The following is a 27,184-nucleotide window of genomic DNA, read 5'->3' on the forward strand; positions in this document are numbered from 1 at the left end:
ATGCAGAGATAGGGACAATGAAAGAGGAAATAAGGAACATTATAGTAAAACATACGATCAGAGAACTATTTGGAAAATTAGAAGGTGGAGAGGTCCACACATGAAAGAATAGCAAGTGATGGAATGAACCAGTCAGCAAATCACATGAACCACAAAGAGAGGCCAGCGACCAGAGTAATGCAAAGCGCAGCAACAGCAGCAGACGAGAATGTCAACAAGCGATTGAGGAAGAAACAAGAGACTTGCACTAAAATAATGATGACGGCATCACGTAGACAGAGGTGAACAGGACAGTGTACAAGAGCTGAGAACAGCAAAAAGAGTTCAGTGAATCCAGCTGGAAGAACAAATATGGGTCAGCAATTGCAAAAGGGATCGAGAGATGAAGAAGAAACTAAGATAAGAAGTCAAGATTCTGCAAGAACTGGAAGGGATGAAGTAACATTAGCAACACCGAATACAGCAGTGGCCGGCATGTTCCGTGCTCTGTGATGTCATACTACGGAGTCACCTTGCTCTTTGCTCGGCAATCTCTGCTTACTGAACACAGCGTGGAGAGAAGGTTCAACTGAACAGTGGTGGTATGGCGCCTATGCACTGACAGAGAGCGATCCATTCTTCTGAGATAGTATGGGAACAGCACAATTACATTTGTAACTGTACAACTGTGATAAATCAATGTAACAAAATATTTTGGTTTGTAATCAATTTAATAGGCCTATACTTACAATAACATGAAATTCATAATATAGCCAGTTACAGAAGCTTTTGCATATATAAACGAAGCTCCGAAACTGCTATAAACATACAAAATTAGAAATAAATACTTTAAGCCAGTGATCGGAAGAATCATTGATGTCATCCCTCAGAACAATCGTGCTCTCTTTTAAGAACATCGGCATCCAGAGCTCTGAGGGCGAAGAATAGCTTCAACACTGAACTCTACAGTGACGACCTATAGGCCTACATCTAATTTCGTGCATATGATTATTTTATACAATTTTTCTCGCTTTTGTTTTCTTTTGGAGACAAAAATGGTTTTTATATTAAACATTTCTTAGTGCATTTTGGGAAAGCCATTGATTAATTCCCAATATACTCAGTCGGTTTAAGAGAGCAGTGTATTATGATAACAAATGGTTGAAATAATTTTAGTTTTGTCCTTTAAATGTGTATAAATTTGATCCGAAGAAATGTAACTTTTCGTTCTGCAAAAGAAAATTTACAATGTTACATTTATTCGGATCAAATTTCTGCACATCTAAAGGACAAAACTAAAATTCTTTCAATCAATTATTACTCATAATACACCACTCTCTTAAACTGACTGAGCATATTGGGGAATTAAACCAATGGCTTTCACGAAAACCCTATGAAATATTTCATATAGAATAACTTTTATCCCGATAAGGAAGTAAAAACGAGCCAAATTGTATTTAACTTGTTTGTTGAAATATTTCAAAGAAAAAGCCCCTGAAATTAATGGCATTACATACAAGTCATCCTGTATAGATACAATAAAATGTATGAATAAAATTAGAACTTAACCAATTCCCCTGAACCACTTATTATTATACAACTGTAATAGCTTGCCGCTGAGCGATTGCTGTGCTCCTCTTCAGGTGCTCATCTAGCCTGACCTTGCTCCGACGTCACAAATGCACAACCTGCCGACCACTGGAATAGAGGTATGTCAGTGAGAAGAAGTAAGGGACAGAAAAGTTATAACTTAAGAGGTTGGTGCAGAAGTGACATAACATGGGAAAGTGATAAAGTGAAAATAGTATGCATGAGGGACAAAACTTAGGAAAGAGATAAAGTGAAAAGAGTGATGGTGACAGAAAAGGCAGTAAGGCAAGGGAATAATAGTGAAAAAGGATAAGATACAAGTAAAACGAGGGAGTGATAATAAGTAAGTAGTGATGCAAATAAACCTAATAAAGTGGGAATGGAAATGTAATGAACCTGTAGAAACTACTTCGTCTGAAAATGTACTGAAAATAGTGAATAATCCACATCTTATTAGCACTGCTGAGGAGTACTTCATAGTAAAAAACCATAATCACAATATACAGCTGCTTAACGAACAAATACCAAATTTACATAACCCCCTATACCGTATTACAGAATAATTGTTTATCGACTAGTTCAGCCTGTCACTTCCTTCCGTACTCCATTCATAGAAAATTCAATAGCTCAGTCTACCATGTAACGTCAAGCTGAGAAGACCGCAATCATCTGAAAACCTCCACTGTACATCTTTCGTAAGTATTAACTTTTAAAGCCCCTTCAGGCTTTAATCACTTAACTTCTCTTCAAAATTTTAAGACATATTTTTGATTAATTTTTTTCAGATATTATGCCTCTCACCACGGCGAATAGACCGAGAGTTTCTTTTACATCCACTTCACTACAGTCTTGTAATATATTGAACTTTATAAAGAACAAGCCTTAGCCTTCAGTTTTACACAATAATAATTTTAAACGATTTTAATGTTACAGCTCAGGCACACTGCCTGTCTTTTTAATATATTGTATAAATTATAATTATATCCACTGGAAGGCTTTCTATCTGAATGTTAATTTAATGCCATGAACGCCATTTAACCTCTTTAAGAAATGTATGCATGATTAGACTATTTATTTGTGTATTATAGATGTGTTTAAATATTTTTCACCATGTTCAAATGTTTGTTTTGTTAGTAAACTATCACCTGAAGATGAGTCGAAAGTAAGTCGAAAATATTCGTGACGTATATTAATATTGAATCTTGATGTAACAGAATACATTTCTGCCATCTTAACATGATAAGTGATTGATTGAAAATAAAAACTAATTTATATGATATTATTTCACAAACTTATCTGAACTCAATATGACTTTTAAATTAAAAAAAAAAAAAAATTGAAAATGTACAGATTAGATTAATGGGAATAAGTGGGTCAGTGAACCTTAATGATTCAAGTGAATAAATACGTTGACAACTATGGAAGAATTCAACTTAATGTAAGCAATGTGGGAACAATTAATAAGGAATTGAGAGAAGGGATTGTTAGTTAGGTTAGGTTAGTAAGAATAAGATAGACAACTGTGAAAGGAAGAAGTAAGGAGAAAATGAAGGGAGGGAAACAGAGTTCAGAGACATGACAGAAAAGTGATCAGGGTCATTTATATGTAGTAGCCAGATGTTTAAAAAAGTGTAAGCAGAATATGTATCCCAGGAATTGATGGCACTGTATGCAGAAATGTGAAGGGCCATCACGACTGATGTAAGCTGGTGGAACAGTGGCGGTTTCTTGGGGGAAGGAAGGGAGGAACGTCCTCCTCACATTTTTCTTCTTTTGAAAGTAAATACGAAATGAAATATAGGCCTATGGCTTGAAATTCGAGGAAGATTCGATAATTTTTAAGTTCACAGCTATAAGAAAACCTCGATTGATCGAGTTTTAAACGACGCGCACTCAAGTCTGCTACAAAACTGTGAGAAAGATGCGAGATTGTTTGTATGGAGGAAAGTCAATCCTTTCCTCCTTTACTGCTGTTAACACACATACATAACAGCACACTAGCGGCGAGAGACAGAAGCAGAGTTTTAAAGCAGGTAAATGAACGGAGAGGGAGGAGATCCTCCTCTGAATCAGCGCATGGGCGGGAAATAGAAACTGACTGGCCTTGCAGCAAGCTCGCTACCGTTGCCATCTAACGATGCTGCATTCAACCAGCCTTTAACACATCTAGGAGGAGGCACAATAAAAACAGTTTTAACACAAAGCTATGAAAGATACTATATTAACTTTTTTTTTAATTATAAAACAAAATATATTATTCATTGCACTTCATGTAAGCTACTATTCATGGTTTGAAACTTTCAAGGATATCTGAAAGATGAAATTAGATTTATATAAAACAAAGAGGAAGTAGTTCTACGTTAGTATCGCAGATCTTTTTGGCCCCTGAAATTCACTTCCATTCATTGTCTACTAGACAGAACAACAGCCAAGTTGTCAGTTTTGTACACATATATTTGAAATTGAAAGTACTCCAAACTTTTTTTAATATAAAAAATTAATCGGCCACCGGCAGCTTGGAACAATAATGGTAGTATGACTTTACAAGAACTGACATTCTTCAAAAGCATGTGATACTGAACTTGTAAAATGTACATGTGACTACACAGACCACGTGGGTGGGTGCAGTGTTCTCGCTTTCCTAATAGATTATTTCCCATTCCCACTTCTGAAAAACGGTTCTGGTTATGTGTTAGTAGCTAGTCTCTTCCAACACGTGTGATGCTTTAGTGTGCGCGAAAAATGCTAGAAGTTTGTGAATTTCCTTGTAACTGTTAATTTGTGCAATTATCCAACAATGAATGGAAGTGAAAACATATTTTGGACAATTTAGGAAACTCAGTTTACAAGAACAGATTATTGCTATACAAAAGAGAAGGCCAACTCTAACACTACCTGGTCTTACATGTATGCATGTAGACTAATTTGTAGTATGTTTCATTCAAGAAGGTGTCATTTTGCGCTGTTAACTTCTTTCCTCCTCTCAAGAAATATGCAGGAGCCGCCACTGTAGTGGAATAAATGTATTTAAATAAGTGCTTGCAAAAATTCTGTTCGTAAGATAGCAAAATCGTTATGTAGTGAAACAGCTGTTAGTTGGGAGACCGGAGGGAAAAAGACCTTTAGGAAGGCCGAGACGTAGATGGGAGGATAATATTAAAATGTAGATTCATTTTCCGGGCTGAGAGGCCGTGGTCTATTAGTTGGTTTTATACCAGACGTTTCGTCTGCAACTGCGGCAGACATCTTCAGTGGAGTGGTATCCGAGGTCGCAAGACTCTTCTCGGCGTACCTGAGGCAACTGATCCTGTGTCTGGTTGTGCGGGCGTATTTATAGTGCGGCTCGCGGGCCGAGGCCTGTTGTCGCTGCGGTCCGCGCCGCTTTGTTCGCTGCTCCCGTTCTGGGTTCCGTCCTTTTGTTGTAATGGCTTCTTATCTGTTCTGTTTAGGACCGGGTACCAACACTTGTTTAGCTTTACGCCTTCTTCCTTGCGATTAAAGTTGTTGTTATGTTTATGTATTTCGATCGCTTCTCTATGTAGGCGGGGGAAGAAGTGCGTCGTCGTGCTCAAGATGTCCGTGTCCTTGAATCTTATGTTGTGATCGCCCTCTTGATAGGCATGTGCTGCCACTGCCGATTTGTCGATCTGTCCTAGGCGGCAATTCCTATTATGTTCTGTCAGTCTCGTCCTGACGCTTCGCTGTGTAGTACCGATGTAGACCTTCCCGCACGAACACGGAATCCTGTAAACTCCGGCGGACAGCAGCTTATCTCGTTTGTCCTTGGATGACCTCAGCATGTTCCGGATTTGCTTGGTCGGCAGGAAGGTCGTTTCCACATCATGACGCTTCAGCACCCTGCTGATACGGTCCGTCACATTCCTTAAGTAGGGTAGGAAGACCGTGCCCTTCTTAGTCGCTCGTTCCTGTGACCGCATCGACGGTGTTACCCTGGGGCGCATGGCTCTCTTTATCTCCGGCCTTGAGTAGCCATTGGCCATGAGTGCTGTCGATACATGGCTCAGCTCCCGTTGGATGTGTCGTGGCTCGGCTACCCGCCTGGCCCTGTTGATCAGGGTTTTCATCATGGCCCGTTTCTGATCAACAGGGCCAGGCGGGTAGCCGAGCCACGACACATCCAACGGGAGCTGAGCCATGTATCGACAGCACTCATGGCCAATGGCTACTCAAGGCCGGAGATAAAGAGAGCCATGCGCCCCAGGGTAACACCGTCGATGCGGTCACAGGAACGAGCGACTAAGAAGGGCACTGTCTTCCTACCCTACTTAAGGAATGTGACGGACCGTATCAGCAGGGTGCTGAAGCGTCATGATGTGGAAACGACCTTCCTGCCGACCAAGCAAATCCGGAACATGCTGAGGTCATCCAAGGACAAACGAGATAAGCTGCTGTCCGCCGGAGTTTACAGGATACCGTGTTCGTGCGGGAAGGTCTACATCGGTACTACACAGCGAAGCGTCAGGACGAGACTGACAGAACATAATAGGAATTGCCGCCTAGGACAGATCGACAAATCGGCAGTGGCAGCACATGCCTATCAAGAGGGCGATCACAACATAAGATTCAAGGACACGGACATCTTGAGCACGACGACGCACTTCTTCCCCCGCCTACATAGAGAAGCGATCGAAATACATAAACATAACAACAACTTTAATCGCAAGGAAGAAGGCGTAAAGCTAAACAAGTGTTGGTACCCGGTCCTAAACAGAACAGATAAGAAGCCACTACAACAAAAGGACGGAACCCAGAACGGGAGCAGTGAACAAAGCGGCGCGGACCGCAGCGACAACAGGCCTCGGCCCGCGAGCCGCACTATAAATACGCCCGCACAACCAGACACAGGATCAGTTGCCTCAGGTACGCCGAGAAGAGTCTTGCGACCTCGGATACCACTCCACTGAAGATGTCTGCCGCAGTTGCAGACGAAACGTCTGGTATAAAACCAACTAATAGACCACGGCCTCTCAGCCCGGAAAATGAATCTACATCTATAGACTCCGGCCGTGAAAGCCTACACTGCAATATTAAAATGAATTTGAGGGAGGTGAAATATGATGATAGAGACTGGATTAATCTTGCATGGGATAGGGACCGATGGCGGGCTTATGTGAGGGCGGCAATGAACCTTCGGGTTCCTTAAAAGCCATTTGTAAGTAAGTAAGTAAGTGAAACAGCAGAATTAGGAAAGGAGTTGACACAAGAATAAATACTGAATTTATTCCATGCACCACTGACTTATTCTGCTGTGGAGAGGACATTCTCAGTGTACAAAAATCTATTTTCGGATATATGCATAGGAGCTTCATCATGGAAAACATGAAGATGATATTAATTAATCATTTCCTGCCATTTTCAGTTTTAATGTGGGCGATGTATAGAACTGTATAGGCCTACGTAAGTAATATAGTGAAATTGATTCTAGTTGTTTAATCGTATTTTATTGCAATGTACAAATCTCTTCACTTTCCTTCTTCCTCTTTCTACTTTTCTGTTTCTAGTGCTGACCTACTATCGTCCTCCAGTGGCTTAAGGAGGGAAAGCTGGTAATCAACAATGGACCCGTTGACCAACAGCAGGTGTGGTCCTCCAGACATTGTGGGGGTTGTGTGTGAATGAAGTAGCCACCAAAACGTTAAAATAGGTGTTCACTTAAATTGGCTACAACTTGCCATTTAACCACTCCAATATGAAATGAGTACCATTAAGGTAAAATTATCCGGAGATAAAATAGTCCCCCAATCGGATATCCGGGCGGCAGGGTTGCCAGATGTCCCAATTTGGCGGGACATGTCCCAATTTCCATATAAAAATCCCAAGTCCCACTTCGATTTGAGGCGGGATGCAGAAAGTCCCTCCTTCAGAAAATTAACATCACTTGTGTAATTTTCTCATTACCTAGTAACTATTTTCTTCTAGGTCTAAATAGTTACATTAAATTTAAATTAATTTTCGTAACAATGTAGGCCTACATTTGCACATTGGAAAAAACAAATATTTCGGCAAGTGTAAGGTTTGTGACAGCGAATTCAGTGGTGAATATGATATTATTTCTTAACATTTAAAAAGAGACTTTCATCAGAAATGCCTGGTACAGAAAATGCTAAAGTTCAGTGATAAATATGTATATAAACTCTTAAAATGTACACTGTATGTCAAACGGTGGGCTTGGGGCACTAATATACTGTCACAAAATAAATACGAATTTAAATTTCAATACATTTTATGCCATTCTAATCAATTAATAAACATTGAAATTTAATGTATTTTGTGACATGTGATGATATCTTTTGGAATTTGCGCTTTACAATTATTAATAATAAACAGCTTGGAAAATCTATGAGACAGAACTACTGTTAAGTCATTATGTTAATAATTTGGCATAACATATTATTGTCACAAGTCTTCAGAAAGATGCGAGAGGAACGTGATGTATAAGTACAAAATAATACTGTAAGTTAGCCAGATAAATATTGTTTTCACAGTACGTTTTCTTATTAAAATTCATATTAGTCACTTCAACTGCACGCAGACAGATAATTTTTATTCCTTTTTTTTTTTTTTTTTTTTTTTTTTTTTTTTTTAACAAAACGTAAGTGATGCATATAAAGAAGAAAGTATGTCCCTCCTTGGTGTATCTAAAATCTGGCAACCCTTCCGGGTGGGGACTACTTTAATGGTACAGAATCAACTAAACATCTTACAATGGAATGCTGGTGGTATAACATCAGCTAAGAAGACTGAACTAGCCAATATACTTTCAGATAATAATGTAGATATCTTCATTGTTCAAGAAACAAACCTTAATGCTGACCAATTAAAATATTTTGATTTTAAAGATTTTAGTACGAAACTGTTACCCAAAGGTAGACAGATCAGTAGGGAATTCTCGCAGGTATATCAAAGAAATTAATTACAAATTTTCAAATCATAAAAGAAATGGATAATCAAGACAAATTAGAACTAATAAGAATTGAAGTATGGAAAAATCAACAACATTTCAAAATCTACAGTGCCTATAACCCACCTATTAATCCTCTTGATCTAAATTTGTTTGATATACAACCTAAAACTATCATAATTGGTGACTTTAACGCTCACTCCCAACTTTGGGGCTACAATAATGTAAACCAACCTGGAAAAATGATCATGGATCTCCTAAATACTACAACTGCAGAAATTGTCTACAGAAAAGAAGATCCTCCTACTTTCATACATTATTCTGGTTCTGGCACAAATCCAGACTTATTACTTGTAACATCAGATATCCATCACGAAACCAAGAAAAAAATAATTGAAGACCCTGGATCTGGCCATAGAGCCATCATTGCTTCTATCCATCTCCACCAAAACCGAAGAAAAGAAACTACAATAACAAAACAACATGGAATTTTAAGTAAGCAGATTGGAAACTATTTACAACAGAACTAGACGAACACCTCAGGCTCAACACACCCCTAATGGAAAATACAAACTCAGATAGATTGAACAAATATTTCTGTGAATCTATTCTTAAAATTCCAAAAAAGCACATTCCACGAGGCAAATATTAATTACAGAACCAATAGCGTTAAAACATATAAATTTCTGAAGAATATCTCCAATACACAGGAAAATAGTAGCCAACCTATTATTCATAATAACAAAACGCTAACAGATAGTAGAGATATAGCAAAAGCATTTAATAAACACTACTCAAACTCTCACAGATTACATCCCAATATAAAAAAAAAACCGACAAATTTATCAAAAGAGAATTACATAAAAATAATAAAAACAATATTACTAGTAATATCACAAAACCTGAAATATTTCATCAAAATTTTACTTCCAAAGAATTAACTATAGCTATACAAAATTTAAAAACCAAGAAATCTCCTGGCCCCGACAACATTCATTCCGAATTTTTTAAGCATCTGGGAGAAAAAGCCAAATCTGTACTTTTATCCATTTTCAATTTATCACGGAACACCTCAATTCCCGCAGCTTGTAAAAAAGCAATCATTGTACCAATTCACAAAAAAGGGAAACCTATTCATGATGTTAATAGTTATCGACCAATAGCACTATTAAGCATGATAGCAAAAACTATGGAGTCAATGATCTCCAACAGATTAACTTGGTATTTAGAATCCCAAAATCTTTTATCACCAAGACAAGCCAGCTTTCGATAACTACACTCTACTAATGAACAAGTCATACACCTCAGCCAAGAAATAAAAGACAGTTTTAACAAGAAAGAAGATACCTTGGCAATATTTATTGACTTTCAGTTAGCATATGACTCTGTTTGGAGAAATAAATTATTACTAAAACTCCAGAAATTAGGTATCTCCAGCAATATGTTCAGATGGATATCAGAATTCCTTAGTCAAAGATTCATTGCCACTAAATTCAATAACTCGCTTTCTACTTACAGACAAACATATAGAGGTCTATCTCAGGGCACTGTCCTCAGCACAACTTTATTCAATATTTATATAAATGACTTACCCTACCTATTAGAGGAATCAAACATGAAAACAGCACTATTTGCAGATGATATAGTTTTGTAGACTTCCGGATCTTACAGACATAGAGACAAAATTCAAAATTCTGCTCTTAAAGCTCTAAATCAACTACATGAATGGAATACATCAAATTTGATGACACTCAATTTAAGCAAAAGTAACTACCAAATATTTTCACTTGGTAAAAAATAAAGAGAATTCAATACCGGTATCCAATACAATGGCCTACACCTTCCTAGGACTTATGAATTCAAATATCTTGGAGTTATTTTCGATAGTAAGTTAACATGGAGCAAACATTTGAAATTACATTTCTGAAAAAGCTCGTCAAAGATTCTCCCTTCTAAAAAGACTAGCAGGAAAGAAATGTGGATGCTCTAGAAATACTTTGAACACTACATACAAAATGTTTATACAGCCAGTGCTGACATACTGCGGAGAAATTTTAATTACTTCACCTTCCATAAACGAAATAGAATATGTTCAAAACCAAGCTCTCAGGCTCGTTACTGGTGGAATCAAAATAACTCCAATATATTCTATGAGATTTCTCACTAATATTAACAGCATCAAAATGACAATAGAAGAAAAAGCACTGATTCAATATGAAAACTTATCAGATTACCAGGAAACAATTGGCATTCATACAGTCCTCTCTGTAGATCAAAAACTCAAAAAAGTTTCATATCCATGGTTCAAGAATTAAAACAGAAAATCAATATCCCGAATTTAAAATAAAACTTACAAATTAAACCAAACCCTTTAACTCTATTAAATATAGAGTATAATCTAAATTAAACACAAGAAATACTGAAATCAGAAGTAAACACTGAAATAATGAAACAATTGTCTTTAGAGACAATTAATATTAGGTACCCTCCACAAAACTGGCTTCATTTATACACCAACGGATCCTTGATCTCCAGAGAACAAGGTGCCGGTGCAGGTGTCATGTGCTGTCTCTTCTCAGTTTATAGATCTCTTGGATATGGAACAACAAGTTTTGATGGAGAAATCATTGCAATAAGTGAAAGTCTCAGGAATCTTCTATGCCACATCAATAAATTTAAGAATGCAGTTATATTGTCAGACTCCAAAGCAGCTATTCTATCAATAGTCTCTAAATACACACCTTCATCTCTAACAGCAGAAATAACTAAAATGCTCTCTCAATTAATAGCCTATCACTCAATAAAAGAATTGTATCCCAATGGGTACCATCCCATTGTGGAATCCTGGGAAACGAGAATGCGGATGCTTTAGCAAAGAAGGGCAGCACTGCTACTTACAGACTTGTTAGTAAATCTATGTATTACTCTGTGAAGAGATTTATTAAAACTACATACTTGATAATACAATCTCAAGGAAAAAAAAAATGGAACTCTCTGCATCATAAAATCCACAGCTAATTCCCGATTTACCACGAAAATCGTCTATCTGGATTTAGATTGGCAACAGGCCATGACTGTTTGACCAAACACCTGCATAGAATTTGAATATATCAGTCCCCTAACTGCCCATTGTGCAACTCAAACCAAGAAATGGATTCGGAACACCTCAAAATCTGTGCTTCAGTGGCTGATCATGATAATATCTTTGAAAAATATTGAAGTGCAAGAGGTCAAATGAATTTATTGTCAAACGCTTGGCATTAGAAAACAACAACAACAAATTTAAAAAAAATTGTGGCTGCATTGAGGTTTAAAAAACTGTTATCTTTTTACTCCATTCAAAAGTAAGAACATATAGGAGCATAATTTTTCGAAATTTATATTGCATATATTCTAAGATTTTACAATTGCTTAATACAATGCAACAGATAGCAAATCAATAAATGCAATCTCGAACAAAAATAGAAGTCTACATTATTAAGATTCAGAATTGGATACTTCAAGTCAATGAAAATAGTCACTGAAGTAAAAGCTTTTCCTCTCTGGTCTAGAGAAGAACCAACACCTACACAGCTGTTTAAATGTCAGCCTAATTAAAAATAACATTGAAACAAAAAGGTCAAACACCTATAAATCTATTTAAAAATATAGTCTTTTGAAAAACGTTTGAGGCAAAGGAAACAACATGAAAATTAGAATGCATAACGCTAAAAAGTAATATGAGACTAGCTGTGTTTGTCACGTAGTAAGTTACGAAAGTTGAGTTGAACTTACTGAATAAAATAAATTTAGAGGGGATCATCGACCCATATTAGCTATAAACAGGAACCAGTCTAATTTCATCTCATAAATCAATAAGTACTTGAACCCGGATTTATATGCATAAAGTCTGAAATATGTATGTAAATACGTTGTATAAGAGCTTTCATTATTTTTCTTAACTAATATTCTTGACATTTAAGTGCATTTCCAAATATGTCAGAAGTTTTAGGAGTATCTAGGTGGATAACAAGGACCCCCTCACTAAAAAGACACTATATAGTATAGCATGGAAAAGAGGGGTTTGGGTAAGATAGTGGCAATCTTAGACACTCGTCAATATATGTAAGGCATACCAAAAGTCTAACTTAACCTAACCTAACCTAACCTAACCTGTAATTGATTCGACCTTGTGAAAACTCGCCTTTTCTCTGTGATCAGTAAAGAAATGTACGAAAATGAAATGTGCTGCAGCTGTCACCTATCCCTTCCCCCTCAATGGAGCGATCCCTCCTGCACCAACCTCTTCGCCAGCCACAGCACATATTCATTCATTCATTCATTCAGTGTTTTGCCCAAGGGAGATCTTTCACTGCAAACCCAGCTTCCTCCAATCTTTCCTATTTTCTGCCTTCCTCTTTGTCTCCTCATATGATCCATATATCTTAACGTCGTCTATCATCTGATATATTCTTCTGTCCCGAATTCTTCTCCCGTTTACCATCCCTTCTAGTGCATCCTTCAGTAGGCACTTTCTTCTGTTAGTGACCCCACCATCCGTTTTTCTCTTCCTGATCAGTTTCAGTAACATTCCTTCTTCGCCCACTCTTTCCAACACAGCTTCATTTCTTATTATCTGTCCATTTCACACATTCCATTCTCCTTCATATCGACATTTGAAGTGCTTCTATTCGCTTCTCTTTACTTCGTCGTAATTTCACAGCAAACGTTCCACCCTTATTTCGGTGCGAAATTGGTGCCTGCACACAATTTTTCGGATAACTTTCAGAACACGGATTCCTTCTTTCCATCTTAGGCTACTTCAAAATTCGTCCATACCTGTGCAGTAACTGTCAGCGCGTCTGGCCGCGAAACCAGGTGGCCCGGGTTCGACTCCCGGTCGGGTCGAGTTACCTGGTTGAGGTTTTTTGCGAAGTTTTCCCTCAACTCAATACGAGCAAATGCTGGGTAACTTTAGGTGCTGGACCCCAGACTCATTTCACCGGCATTATCACCTTAATTTCATTCAGACGCTAAATAACTTAGGTGTTGATACAGCGTCGTAAAATAACCTAATAAAAATAAAAAAAAAATACTTCAAAATTCCAACCTTGGGCACATAAAAATAAATTATTGGCACTGAAAAGTGCCTTTTCGTAAGCATGAAGATGCGCATTTGACAAACGCAGGCAAAGCTGCTCTTTTTAGTATTTTAAGATATAATTAAGTATCAGTGAGGAATCTGTATACTGAAATTTTCCCCCAATATAAACACGTCTCTCTTGTCCGTAATTTTAAAGGACTTTAGTCCCTTTTCTATGGCTGATAATTTTGCTCTCAATATTGAAATATTATCAGCATTTCTAATTTGGTAATTTTTGCCAAACCAGTAACTAATAAATTATAGCTGCTATGATCGGCTTCCTACCACGCTATCACTCTCATCTTTTCTCAATTCCACTGGTTCCATCGTCAAGATAGGTTAACATCGCCTTTAGAGCAATGAAACTAGACCTTACCTGATCTTATTAGAGCAACTAATAACACAAATGTTGCTACATTTGCCATTACATTTTCCCTAGCTTTCTTTTTCTCTTCTGCGGGATCCATCCTATCAGGTTGTGCCTGTATTCTAATCATATTTAAATCTCACAAACCAACAATACTTCGCAATTACTCAATACCAATATACATTACACTGTATTTATCCAACAAGCAGTGTCGCCAACTCGATTCTTAAAAACCCGCTAAAATATAATGCACAAACTGCTAAATTACTATATTAGCAATGCAAAATGTTTATTTTACCGCTGTGTGTTAAAACGTTCGCTAAATCCCCATAAGGACGTCCGAGATAAGAATAATATAAGTTTTTATAAATTTTACCCGCTAAACTAACAATCAAAAACGCTAGATCTAGCTGGAAAACTGCTAAATTGGCAACCCTGCCAACCAAAAATAAAAAAATACATATCACAAAAAAAAACTGTACCGCATGTATCACATTGTACTGTACAACGAGCACAGAATAATATTTCTTAGAATTCACTTTTTCCTTTAAATTAAATTTTTCAAAATTTGAACATTTTCACACATATTATTTCATAATTCCACAACCATTAGGGGCAGAATTCTGAAATGTTGTACAATGATTTAACATGCATTTATACAAAAGGAGACTACAATAATGTCCATTTATTTGAAAATAGAAAAATTTAACTTATTAAAATAAACAACTCTACATGTCTGAGAGTAGTCTACTTTTCATAAATAAGTGTTTATTACATGCAGGAAAAATATTAAAGATGTCAGAGAGCCCATTACAATGTTATAATTACAAAATGTAACTGCAGATTTTTTTTTTTTTTTTTCATACTTTGATAAAACTGGTTTGAAAAATATTATTAGTAACCTTTTTTTTTTTTTTTTTTTACACTTTTATCAGATATTTAAGTTCTAATAAGTCTTGTTGTGGTACCCTGTAATTTTTATCCAATTGTGAGTTCATTTTCTTACAAAATTTCAGAAATTTAGAGCCTGCATTTTTTGATAATTTTTGTGGTCGTTCACGTACCTATATCCTTACATAGGTTATTTTTATTTACGACGCTTTATCAACATCTTAGGTTATTTAGCGTCTGAATAAGATGAATGTGATAATGCCAGTGAAAGGAATCCAAGGTCCAACACTGAAAGCTACCCAGCATTTGCTCATATTGGTTAAGGGAAAACCCTCAACAAGATAACTTGCACCAACCGGGAATCGAACCCGAGCCACCTGGTTTACGGCCAGACGCGCTAACCGTTACTCCACATGTGGACATTACAGTACTGGTAGTGTATAATAAAATTATCGAATGTGAATGTGAGGCCAACAGCCAGCTGGTCTGTCTGGGCCCTTCCAGGGCTGTGGCACCACAATAATAATAATAATAATAATAATAATAATAATAATAATAATAATAATAATAATAATTACCCTATTATTGTATGTGAGTGTTCAAGTACAGTATGTTCTTTCATGTCCTTCCAGTCAAAATACTAACAATATGGCCTACCCGAGAGTTCTGCGGAATTTTGGATGCGAGTGTCGAAATACAATTTTAATATTTTATTGCTATTAGTTTTTCACTGGGTTTGAAACGGAATTGTAGCCTATTGGTTTTATCCGTATTTAGTTTAAGTCCATTACTAGTGAACCATTTATTTGGTTTATCATTTGTCTTCGAAACAGACCTGCTTTTTATAAGCTACAGCTCATCGTCTTCTTGTATAAGCAGTAAGGACACAAGGAGCAGAAATAAAGAATATTACACAATTTTGTTCATTAAGAAAGCACTCAAAACATACAAGATTTTTTATTCAGAAAATATATTAATTACACATTAAATGAAAGGAAAACATACTTTTCAATAACTCCAAATATAATAATAATAATAATAATAATAATAATAATAATAATAATAATAATAATAATAATAATAATAATAATAATAATAATAATAATAATAATTCATTTTGTTCAATAGACCAATGGAAAGAACATGTCGAAAAGATGGATAACACTAGATGGCTAGACAAATTTTTGCCTATGTAGGCCCACAGTACCAAGACGAAGGAGAAATTTGGGAAAACCACAAAATGCTGGCATGAGACCTTAATGAATCCACTAGGGTCTAACATGTGAGGTCCAGGGCATCATGATGATGATTAAACGTTTATGTCTTAAACTAAGGTTTATTAACATTGTACCATCAATTACTTAGATAGCTTAACTTCCTATATCACATTATTTATTAAATTCCTACATGTCAGAGATGGTCCCTTGCATGAATTTTAAATTAGGCAGAAACTATTTCATAGCTTCATGGCATGCTAAGTGGTTTACTAGCATCCACTTTTTATACTTTCGTTGAACTTTTATATTACAGTAGAATAAACACAATGTTACAATATTGTTCAGTTCTACAATAGCTTTAACTATAAAGTGTTATTCTTTAGACCTATATTAAGTACGAGTAGTAAGGTTACAGGCTGTTTGTTCTTGAAATTTCACAGTAGCCTAGTCTTTATTTATAATTTGTGAAATAAAAAACATTTAATTTACATTTAACTTGTAAACTACCATATGTCCCACTGTATGATAATATGTTTTTATAATACTGGTACTGTACCGGTATCTTGTTGATGAATAGTCCGATTTTTCCACATAAGAATGATGTGGAGTTAACAGACATTTGATAATTGCATGAAAATTGTATACAAAGTATATGATTATGTTCGTGACCAGAATATTGTACGAAATGAAAAATTTAAAAATTGGAGATTAATCCTTCGAAGAGGTGGAAAGATTCAAATATCTTGGAGCAACAGTGACAAATATAAATGACACTCAGGAGGAAATTAAACACAAAATAAATATGGGAAATGCCTCTTATTATTCGGTTGAGAAGCTTTTGTCATTTAGTCTGCTGTCAAAAAATCTGAAAGTCAGAATTCATAAAACAGTTATATTACTAGTTGTGAAACTTGGACTCCCACTTTGAGAGAGGAACAGAGATTAAAGATGTTTGTGAATAAGGTTCTTAGGAAAATATTTTGGGCTAAAAGGGATGAAGTTACAGGAGAATGTACAAAGTTACACAATGCAGAACTGCACGCATTGTATTCTTCACCTGACATAATTAGGAACATTAAATCCAGATGTTTGAGATGGGCAAGGCATGTAGCACGTATGGGCAAATCCAAAAGTGCATATAGAATGTTAGTTGGGAGGCCAGAAGGAAAAAAATCTTTGGGGAGGCCGAGACATAGATGGGAGGATAATATTAAAATGGATTTGAGGGAGATGGGATATGATGATTGAGATTGGATTAATCTTACTCAGGATAGGGACCTAAATCAGCAATCACGAACATCTCATAAGAAACTGGGAACTAATTTCTAACACATACGTCATCCATCACTGTTATCACTAGCCAACAGTATATGCATGATGTAGTACAATGGTGTGGGAAGTGACAAAACTCCACTCTGTTGTTTACCTGAATAATTTTATCCGGAATTCAGTACCAAATTAATTTTTGCTACTTTGTAAAAATCTATCAGTAAAATTTTGCATTGCGCAGAGGTAAATTTTTCTTCTTTGGGTTGTAGAATCATTGATTAGATCTACCAATTTTACCAAATCTACGTAAAGATTACAGTGTGTAACAATGATTTTAAGTTAATTTTTTTGCTGTTTCTAATTCAGTATGTTGTAAAACACAAAAAAACATCAATTTCTCATGTGTGAAATTGTTTTTAGAGATATGGCATCGATTTTCTTAATTTCAAGAAAATATCTTCCTTTTGTACAATATAAGTGAGTTTACAATAATAGTTTTTTTCTATATTAAGGAGAAAACATATACAGGGGCTGAGCAAATGTGCAGAAGTTATGAAAGTACATTAAAACACTTACACGTCATAAAAACGCATACACAGAGTGTCTAAAGATGTATTCTTTTTCCTACTCTCCCTTTTGTAGGATAAAACACTTACACATCATGGAAAGATATTCACAGTGTCTAAAAATGTATTTTTTTTCCTACTTTTTCTCTTGTAGCTTACATCAGAATCTGATCAATCCCCAGATGTAGTAGCCAAGCATCCACTCACTATACTATACTTGGTAGTCTATCTCTTTTCTAACAGTTGTAGGTCTTGATGGAATCTTTCGCCCTATTCCTCTGAGTATTCATCCATGTGTGACTTGAAAACATCTGGATGCGACTGGAGGACATGTAACCGGAGTGACTTTCTGCAACCCATTGCATTGTAATTCTTCAGAAGACATTGCACCACCTCCCTGTAATTGTCCACTCTACGATTACCCAGGAAACCTTTCACTATATCACGGAAGCTTTTCCAGGTTCCCCTTTGTATAGGTAAAAGTTTCACAAGGAATTTATCATCGTGAAGTAATTTCTTCACCAGGGTACCCACAAAAATTCCTCCCTTGACCTTCACCTCTGAGAGTTTGGGGAAGACAGATACTTGAAGATATCTGAATTTGTATCTAGTGCTTTTACAAATTGCTTGATGAGGCCAACCTTAATGTGGAGCGGAGGCATCAGAATCTTGTTTTCCTTCACAGAGAGTTCCCACCTGTTTTTCTTACCATCCACAAACTCCATCTTCAATTGCCATTCATTGGTGTGAAAATGCCTGGCTATATCCCTTCTAGCCTATAGGCAGAGAAAACAGGGATATTTTGTGCATCCACCTTGTTGTCCCATCAAAGACGCAATAATTTTTAATTCACTAATTACATTCCACTGTTGTTCTGCGTAGTTAACTATCTGCAGAAGCTGCTGGACATTGGAGTAATCTTCTTTAAGATGGGCTGAATGAGCAATTGGAATTGAGGGACACTTGTTGCCATTTTGGAGGAGGACAGCTTTCAGGCTCTAGCAGGAACTGTGAATGAAGAGCTGCCAGACCTTTGGATCATACGGAAACCCCATTTCTTTAACAGGTCCCCCACATTGTGGCAATAACACAGTTTGTCAGCGAGAGTGAAGTATTGCGAGAACGTTTGGTGACACTTCCTCTTGTCCGGATACCTTGCAGCTCCAGTCCAAAATGTTCCACTACTTTTAATCTTGATGTTAAAAGTTCTGCACAGGATTTTATTAATCCTAAGTCCCTGATTAAATTGTTTAACTCCTTTTGAGTGGGAAAGTGAGGCGTAGCCTCTGCATCCTCTGAGAAGTCTTCCTCGCTGACACGATTCACTATTGGAAAAGTCAGACTACTGCCGTCCTGGAGGAGGAGAAACCAGAAGCTCCTCGTTGTGTGCAATAGGCCTGAGTGATGATGGTAGGTCCGGATATTCGAACACATTGTTTTCGTACCTCTTCTGTGATGAGATAAGTCAACAACACAGAAATAGCAGATATTCTGGTGATCTGCTGTTTCATACCAGATGAGAGGTATACCAAACTTCATTCTGCTGCTCTCTCCTCGAGAATGAATCTACAGCTCCTACACACAACATGTGGTGCCCATTTTTTGTCTTGATCACCCATAGGTACGCCGCAAAATGACTTGTAGGCTGAGTGGAAGTTGTTGGCATACTTGATTCTGTTCTTCACCACTCCGGAGGTTGGAAGACTCGCACACGTAACAAAACCAGTCTGGATCATGCTTAAAATCACTGGGAGACACCTTCATTAATCAACCTTGTTTGTGAAGCAGTAAATTAGATTAACTCTATAAATATAAGTTGAATATTACAAAAATAATACAGAAGACGTGCTAAGCAAATATTACGTAAACTATTAACTTTCATAATTGACCACTAGGAACAGAGAAACGATTACAAGAAGGTAGGAGTACCCAATTTATCTTATTTGTGATCTAATTTATACAATAAATGCATAAAATTTACTTAAACAAACCAAAAGGTTTTTTTGTTACACAGTGTTACATATATATACAGAATATATCTGTTATGGTAACAATATTAGAGGAGAAAAATTCGCTCCGGCACCGGGGATTGAACCCGAGTTCTTGGTTCCACATACCAAGTGCTCTCACCATTGAGCTATGCCAAAGTACAATCCACAGCACCGGATCGAACCCCCCTCCTCCAGTGTTTTTCCCTTGACTCCAAGTTGGGCATGTATGTTGACATTTTTTTTATTAAGTCAACTGCCATTATACAAGGAGCGCACTCAGTTGAGTGACTTGGTGGCCGGGATTCAACAGTAATATGCACAGTAATCTGTACAGAAATATGCACTGTTGCTAGTAGAATATACGTAAAGATGATTATTTTTTGGTCGTACAGAATACATCTGTTATGGTAACAATTAATATTACAGGAGAAAAATTCGCTCTGGCACTGGGGATCGAACCCGAGTCCTTGGTTCTACGTACCAAGCGTTCTCACCATTGAGCCATGCCAAAGTTCAATTTTTCTCCTCTAATATTAGTTGTTACCATAACAGATGTATTCTGTAGGACCAAAAAATAATAATCTTTATGTAGATTCCTCTAGCAACAGTGCATATTTCTGTGTAGATTACTGTGCATATTACTGTGGAATCTCGACCACCAAGTCACTCAATTGAGTGCACTCCTTGTATAAAGGCATTTGACATAAAAAAAGTAAACATACATGCCCAACTTGGAGTCAGAACACAAAGGGAAAAACACTGGAGGAGGGGGGTTTGATCCGGTGCTGTGGATTGAATTTTAGCACAGATCAATGATGAGAGCGCTTGGTACATAGAACAAGGACCCAGGTTCGATCCCCGGCGCCGTAGCGAATTTTTCTCCTTTAATATTAATTTTACCAAAGCTTTTTCTCGTTATTTTGTCTCTTATGTACTACTTGCATTTACCGAGTTTCTCTTTCCGCTTATCCATAATTGCTTTACAAATACCAGCGCATTATACAAGTATATGCAGGAGCGCATATTTAAATGATTGCTCAGTTGGAAAGAGCGCTCAGCGCACAGAGCTGAGAGGTCCTGGGTTCGATTCCCTGTGCCGGTACAAATTTTTCTCGTATTAAATAGTAATAATACATATTGGCTACTTCATAGTAGACTGTAGTATTCAATGAGGTGGGCGAGACCTCATACAAAATGAATATGTGATGTAAAACCTAACGTGTTACAGCCTCAGTCTTTCGAAACTAAGAAACTGAAAAGACAATTACTTTAATCAAACCTATACACAGCAATTCACAGGGTAGGAGAAGAGACAACAGAAAAAGTGAAACAGGGACAACAGTACGACAAGGATGGCCTTTATCATCTACACTGTTCTACATCTAATTGGAGGATTTAGTGAAGAATTGTTTTCAGAACATGTGAGGAGTGATAGTAGCAGGCTGAAGAATGATGTGTATAAGATTTGCTGATGATATGGCGTTGCTAGCAGAAGAGAAGATGGTACTAAGGGATATTCTACTAGATGAAAGAGTGATGGAGCGGAGAAAAATTCTCTCCGGCGCCGGGATTTGAACCCGGGTTTTCAGCTCTACGTGCTGATGCTTTATCCACTAAGCCACGCCGGATACAATCCCGATGCCGTTTAGAATCGTCTCAAATTAAGCTCCATCTCTTGGGTTCCCTCTGGTAGACATCTATGACGTAGTGCAGAGGGCGGCCACTAGAGGGAACCCAAGAGATGGAGCTTAATCTGAGACGATTCTAAACGGCGTCGGGATTGTATCCGGCGTGGCTTAGTGGATAAAGCATCAGCACGTAGAGCTGAAAACCCGGGTTCAAATCCCGGCGCCGGAGAGAATTTTTCTCCGCTCCATCACCCTTTCATCATGTGATGACGCAGAATATCTGCATGGAAATATCATATGTACTTCGGTACATCAATATATATATGATATGCGTAATAAATCACTTTGTGATTTAAGACGGCGCCCATACCGTCGGATCCCGGCCAAACAGTCACTCATCTGAGTGCACCTCAACACATGTATGGACTTCGGTCCTGCGTTCATAGACATCTATGACGTAGTGCAGAGGGCGGCCACCAGAGGGAACCCAAGAGATGGAGCTTAATCTGAGACGATTCTAAACGGCGTCGGGATTGTATCCGGCGTGGCTTAGTGGATAAAGCATCAGCACGTAGAGCTGAAAACCCGGGTTCAAATCCCGGCGCCGGAGAGAATTTTTCTCCGCTCCATCACTCTTTCATCATGTGATGACGCAGAATATCTGCATGGAAATATCATATGTACTTCGGTACATTAATATATATATTCTACTAGAGCTAAATGATGGCTGTCGGCAGTATGGAAAATTTTATGTTACGGTTTATTTAAGGACGCTCGCAACTGCCGAGGTTACATCAGCTAGTCGGTGTGCCGCAATTTTGTCCTGCAGGAGTTCTTTTACATGCCAGTAAATCTACTGACATGATCCTGTCGCATTTAAGAACAGATTGGGCCGGGATCGAACCCTTAACCTCGAGTACAGAAGGCCAGCGCTATACCAACTGCGCTATCGAGGCCGACGGCAGTATGGAATAAAGATAAATGCCAACAAGACGAAGACCATGGCCATAGGAAGAAAAGTAAAGAAGGTAAACTTCCGAATTCTAAATGAGGCAGTACAGCAAGTTGACAGCTTCAAATACTTGGGGTGCAGTATAACTCAAAAGGAGTACAGCAATAGCAAAGGAAGTTTTTAATAGAAAAAGAGATCTTCTGCGGATCTCTGGAGAAAGAAATAAGAATGAGGAGTGCTTTGTGTGGATTGTAGCATTGTATAGGACAAAAACATGGACATTACGACGAAGTGAAGAGAAGCGACTAGAAGCATTTGAAATGTGAGTCTGGAGAAGGATGGAGCATGTGTAATGTACAGTCACAATAAGAAAAGAAGCTGTGTTGGAAAGAAAGAGTAGATGAAGAACGAATGATGCTGAAACTGAGCAGAAAGAGGAAAAGGAATTGGTTGAGAAGAAACTGCCTTCTGAAGGATGTACTGGAAAGAATGGTGAACGGGAGAAGAGTTCGGGGCAGAAGAAAATACAAGATGGTAAACGACATTAAGATATTGATGGCTTAGTGCACACATGTTGTAAGTACTATTTTCTTAGTTTTGAGAAAAACGAATTTTAATTTTCAATACGTAATTACACAACAATTAACATCTATTCTCAAAAAGTAAACATAACATATAAAAATGTGCATTGTCTGTTATTAATTTGCTGTCCAACAATACAGTCCTCTAACAATGGATACAAATTAATCATGTATTAAATAAATTGTTGTATACACTTAACACATTTATCAAAGTAAATATGTTGCACTTTCCACTTTTGTGTATTATTAAATAAAATACAAATACATTTAATAGAAAGCAATAATATTAATTTATCTTGAAAAGTGCACTGAGAATATCTGTCACACACATTTGCTTAATTTTCATTTATCTTATAATTTGTTCTTCCTCTTCTGACACCTCTGCAAGTTGGTTGGTAGTTGAAATACCTTCAATGAAATGTTTGTATTCTTCTTGTAACTCTGCTCTGTTACTTACTTCTGGCTTTTAAGGAATCCGGAGGTTCATTGCCGTCCTCACATAAGCGTGACATCGGTCCTTATCCTGAGCAAGATTAATCCAGACCCTACCATCATATCCCACCTCCCTCAAATCCATTTTTATATTGTTCTCCCATCAACGTCTCGGCCTCTCCAAACGTTTTTTCTCTCTGGCCTCCCAACTAACACTCTATATGCATTTCTGGATTCGCCCGTAACGTGCTATATGCCCTGCCCATCTCAAACGTCTGGATGTAATATTCCTAATTATGCCATATGAAGAATACAACGCGTGCAGTTCTACGTTGTGTAACTTTCTCCATTCTCCTGTAACTTCATCCCTCTTAGCCCCAAATATTTTCCTAAGCACCTTATTCTCGAGTATCTTAGCCTCTGTTCCTCTCTCAAAGTGGGAGTCCAAGTTTCACAACCAAACAGAACAACTCGTAATATAACTTTTTTATCAATTCTAACTTTCAGATTTTTTTTTATAGCAGGCTGAATGACACAAGCTTCTCAACCGAATAATAACAGGCATTTTCCATATTTATTCTGCGTTTAATTTCCTCCCGAGTGTCATTTAGATTTGTTACTGTTGCTCCAAGATATTTGAACTTTACCACCTTTTCAAAGGATAAATTTCCAATTTTTATATTTCCATTTCGTACTATGTTCTGGTCACGAGACATAATCATACTCTCTATTCTGTAGTAGTGATAAAAGACCTTTCGTCTTCTGTTCACTTACGGGCAATTTATGGCTGTACTTTGATTTCAGAGAAACATTAGACCAATTCACTAGGTTTATCTCCTGCAATCTTCTTCTGTTTTCTTTGGCTTATGTCAATGTAAAAAAAAAAATGTTTCTTCTGAGAGATCATATGTATACTGAATAATCTCTTTTGCTCTTCTGCGTTCTGATCCATTTCATTTTCATCCAATTTACCTTTTTTACCATCAACAGTTTCTGCAACATTATTTATTACGTTCCTTGTCAGCTCCTTCCTATTATGTTAGAAACTTTGTCACACATGTTGTGAATGGGTCAGTTTGACCCAGGATTTGAAAAATGGATATAATAGTAAAACATCTTTCATTTATGCCTTGGTCCAAAAAAAGCAAATAATATCCTATTTTCCAATGTGTGAACACAAAATAATTACGAATTTAGTCTATGCAAATGTTGCAATAGGCCTAAAATGTTTGCATGATCTTGGCAGAGGAATGCTTTGCACCTATTGCATTTTTATAGTAATTTGATCTTTCTTCGGTCTACATTTCTTTTTGTTGCACTTTCTTCTGAACTCGTTCCTGGAACATTTTCCAAACTTAGTTTTATCTTCTGAGGCAGGCTTCTTCTCATCTTTTCTTTTTCTCGCATTGCTTGTGTTAATTGTAGGCGTAGTCCAATTCCTTCAGGAACAATCTTCATCTGTACAATTTATTTGGATTGTACTCGCATGAACCTACAATGCATAAGCATTTATTCCTGCAATATCGAGTACATTATAAAACACACAATCAGATCATCTTTTGGAACTCCTTTTGCAAGAGTAGGTACTGGCACGTTTATCCGTGGTGTCAATTCCTCCCTTCGTTTTGTTGTAATGTAATATGATTTCAGGCTTTCTGTGTTCTTCTGAAGATAGACTGCAGTCGTGATGCACTGTGGACAGCAAAATCACTGATTTATTCTTCTAAGACACATACGACACCATAGTTACGTCGGACTGAAATCTGAAAATGGTTGGACACCCTGGTCTCGTGCAGTTCAGCTGCATATCTTATGGTTTGTTTTTTCTCAGAGTTCTGACGAAAGTCAGATTCCTCTTGAGACGTTCCTCGGCCAAAATATAATAATCTGTGATGCTACAGCCCACGAAGGGCCAAGACCGACCAGCAGAAGCAGAGGTGAACGATCATCCAACCAGAATAGAGGTATCGTGTGGTTAGCACGATGAGCCCTCCAGCCGTTATAGCTGGTTTGCATAACCGGATTTCGCTACCTATCATAGCTCCCCAAGTACATCACGATGCTGGGTGGGCACCGGTCCCATACATTGGCCGAAATTTCATGAGAAAATTTCTTCCCTCATGAGAACTCGAACCAGCGTGCATTCCGTAACGCGAGTCTTAGGCAGAATGCCTTAGACCATGACGCCACTGTGCGGGACCGGCCAAAATATAGCCGGTAAAAAAATTGTCCGTGGTGATGTTTCAATCAGTCTTTTCAATGCTACCAACATTTCTGCCTTTGTTTGTTTCTCGAGGTCCACTTTCTGGCTTTGCTTTGCACACTTCTGCTGCGCAAACATATTATGCTGTTTTTATATCACAATTTTATACCATACTTGCCTCTGGATTTTGAAAGTGTGTACTGGTGGAAGGGATATTTGTCTCGAAATGGCACCAACTGCTCATGTACTGTGACATCTTGGTAGGGTAAGAATATTTTTGACATGTAGAAAAAAGATATAATAGCAGCCAATTTATCATGACGTCATCTAACTGGTCGGATTGATTTGTTGTCAAACCTGAGAAACCTGCTAGTAGTATGAAAAAATTGAAGTGATACTGTTGCACATAAAACAGGTCTACTATACAGTACATACTGTCCCATAGTTCTTGAAGTGATTATCCAGCAGATCTATACACACCGGCTAATATCAGTGTGAGTGAGTGAGTGAGAGTGTGTAAGAGTGAGTGTGTGTGTAAGAGTGAGTATGTGTGTGTGAGAGTGAGTGTGTGTGTGTGTGAGAGTGTGTGAGAGTGTAAGAGTGTGTGTCACAACACAACAGTACGTAACTCATAATTAAAATCAAAATCCGTGACTGGGTCTAAATGACCCAAACACAATAAATGTGTCAAAGTGAAAAATATGACGAAGTACTATATTTTTGTGGCTAAAAGTAATAGGAAATATTCCTAATGATGTTTTTTAGGATTACTCAAAGTCCTGTCACATTATCGCTGTTTTTGTAGGTTTGTGTTAATTTTAGTAAATGCAATGGGTCATTTAGACCCATTCACAATAGGAAGGTTAAGCTCACAGAAGTCATCTTAGTGCATTACAGTAACTTCATATGGGGACGGATTTCTTTTGCTGCTGAGATCAGAAACGCCCATTCACGAGTAGTGTACACTTTCATGTGCTTCTTTTTACGTTCATTTGTTGCAGGCATAGAGTCGACTTCCAAGTAAGAATGTCCTGACTCCATAAATTTTAAATCAATGGTTTCCAAAATTTCCTTTCGGTTTACCACATACAACATTGCAGCGGTGACGAATTGATTCCACTTCTGTCCTCCGCAAATGTCACTGAATGTTGTTAAGTGAGTAATAGACACAGGCAAACTGTAAATTTTTTTCAGGAGACAACAACCAATCTCTACCCTGCCTTTTCTCCCACTACACTAGTCATAAAGGAAGCAAAACCCACCATTTTACTGGGATCCATTGTGGTGAAATTGTAAACATTAAGTTTACGTTTATAGTAAATGTCACAATCACTTGCATGAGGTTCACTGAGAATAGCTTGCATATCGAAAGTGATGGATCTGAAGGTTATACCATCTTCAATGGCTCTTTTCTTGTCCTCGGATTTCATTTGCATTGACTGATTTTCTCGTTTATTTGTGGTTGTCCTACTCT

At 37.4% G+C, this 27,184-nt stretch overlaps 1 long non-coding RNA gene across 1 annotated transcript in view; it reads right to left on the bottom strand.

Annotated features, from left to right (window-relative positions):
- LOC138710399 (uncharacterized) overlaps window positions 1-14,195 on the bottom strand; it is a 39,978-nt gene extending 25,783 nt beyond the window's left edge. Inside the window, exon 1 of the long non-coding RNA XR_011335220.1 lies at window positions 13,990-14,195. This is a non-coding gene — a long non-coding RNA (uncharacterized lncRNA). The remainder of the gene's footprint in view (window positions 1-13,989) is intronic.
- Window positions 14,196-27,184: the final 12,989 nt, after the last annotated feature.

This window comes from Periplaneta americana, chromosome 12 (genome assembly GCF_040183065.1).
Source record: "Periplaneta americana isolate PAMFEO1 chromosome 12, P.americana_PAMFEO1_priV1, whole genome shotgun sequence".
Lineage (NCBI taxonomy): Eukaryota > Metazoa > Arthropoda > Insecta > Blattodea > Blattidae > Periplaneta > Periplaneta americana.